Below are 2006 nucleotides of genomic sequence, written 5' to 3'. Positions count from 1 at the left end.
GACGACGACGACGACCGTGCGCGTCCCATCGAATTTTTTTTTATTTTTACCTGATCGACGGAAGTTTCGTCCGGTTCGTCTCTTTTACCATCGTCTCGTCGACCCGTTCAGAGGGGACCGCCTGTCCATATCCTCGTTGTCGTGAGTCATATGCCTCGTTCCGTCGCTAGAGTTTTTCAAACTCTGCTTCTGGATATCGGGAAGAAACGACCGCGCGAGGCCGATGGCTGCGAGTCCCATCGAATTTTTTTTAAACGCACGCACACACATACACCTGAACGGAGATGCGTTCCTTTTCGTCGCGATTTTTCGTGCTTTAGTCGTCGTTGTCGCCATCCGTTCGGAGGGGACCGCCGGCCGTCTCTCTATCCTCGTTGTCGAGAGTCTAATGCCTCGTTCCGTCGCTAGAGTTTTTCAAACTCTGCTTCTGGCTATCGGGAAGAAAAGACCGCGCGAGGAAGAGGAAGGACGACCGTGCGCGTCCCTTTCGAATTTTTTTTTATTTTTACCTGAGCGACCAAAGTGGATTCAGAGGGGACCGCCGGCCGTCTCTCTATCCTCGTTGTCGCGAGTCTAATGCCTCGTTCCGTCGCTAGAGTTTTTCAAACTCTGCTTCTGGCTATCGGGAAGAATAGACCGCGCGCGAGGAAGAGGAAGGACGACCGTGCGCGTCCCATCGATTTTTTTTATTTTTACCTGAACCACCGAAGTCGATTCAGAGGGGACCGCCGGCCGTGTCTGTATCCTCGTTGTCGTGAGTCATATGCCTCGTTCCGTCGCTAGAGTTTTTCAAACTCTGCTTCTGGCTATCGGGAAGAAACGACCGCGCGAGGAAGACTACGACCGTGCGCGTCCCATCGATTTTTTTTTACCCGAACGATGGAGATGCATATCGGCTGTTTGCTTCGAATAACTGGACGAGAGGAACGAACATATATATATATCATGGGCTAGCCACCGTGCGCTTTCTTCGCGAGATCGTGTGCTGTACAGAGGATTCAGAATCGGGTGTTATATCCCCGTCGTTTCCTGACGAACGGAGCTTCGATCTCGTTGGTTGTTATATATTATAATGCACTTTACGCCCGGTCGGCGGGCTGCGTGTGTCGTCGCGCAGTCCGTCCGATTTCGTTTTCGAACGTATTTTCGTGTCGTCAATCATATGGCGACTTCCGCGCGTTCGATTCCCGTTGGTCGGACGTTTGTCGGATATCGGCTTCTTTCGAACCGAGAATAAGAGTACAAAAACCTGAGTACACAAACAAAAATCCATGCATAAACGATTACCCTGAACGGTGGATCACTTGGCTCGTGGGTCGATGAAGAACGCAGCTAATTGCGCGTCAACGTGTGAACTGCAGGACACATGAACATCGACATTTCGAACGCACATTGCGGTCCACGGATACAATTCCTGGACCACGCCTGGCTGAGGGTTGCTCACGTAAACCTAAGACTGCTTGCGTTGCGTATCGTTGCTCTCGGTCCGTATCTCTCTGTTCTTTCTTGCCTCGTCGACAGCCCGCCGTCGTTCGTTTTATCTTTAAACGAACGTTTCTGAGTCGGAGGACGAGCGCCAAGCAAAAGAATACGAATTAAAGAGCGGTCGAGGGCTCGTACGCGACGTACGAGCGATTGTTGGACGTTCGTCGGCGTTCGTCGCTGGATCGTGTGGAGACCGGCGTACGCATGCTCTCGATACAAATATATATGAAAAATCTATCGCGTTCACGGGAGACTCGCAAAACTACCTCCGTCTCTTCTCTGTCCCTTCTTGGCTTGACAACCCGCCGTCGTTCGTGTTTTACGAACGTTTCTGAGTCGGACGAAGCGCAAGAAGAAGGATACGAATTAAAAGAGCGCGGAGAGAACCGTCGTCGTCGACGCGGTTATCGAGATACACAGAGCGAGTTTTCTTCGTGGCCGATTTTTTTTTTCTTTTTGTATCAGCCTCTGCTACGTTTTGTTAGTCTTCGATAAGCACGAATGACCGCGCCCCCGACGTC

General features: G+C 51.3%; 1 non-coding gene across 1 annotated transcript; it reads left to right on the top strand.

The window, feature by feature from the left end:
* The first annotated feature begins 1284 nt into the window (after window positions 1-1284).
* Window positions 1285-1439, top strand: LOC139997148 (5.8S ribosomal RNA). Its single transcript, XR_011802593.1, has one exon. It is a non-coding gene; the product is annotated as a 5.8S ribosomal RNA (ribosomal RNA).
* Window positions 1440-2006: the final 567 nt, after the last annotated feature.

Source organism: Bombus fervidus, unplaced genomic scaffold (assembly GCF_041682495.2).
Source record: "Bombus fervidus isolate BK054 unplaced genomic scaffold, iyBomFerv1 scaffold0033, whole genome shotgun sequence".
NCBI classification, from domain to species: Eukaryota; Metazoa; Arthropoda; class Insecta; order Hymenoptera; family Apidae; genus Bombus; species Bombus fervidus.
This window is presented reverse-complemented; position numbering and strand designations above follow the sequence as displayed.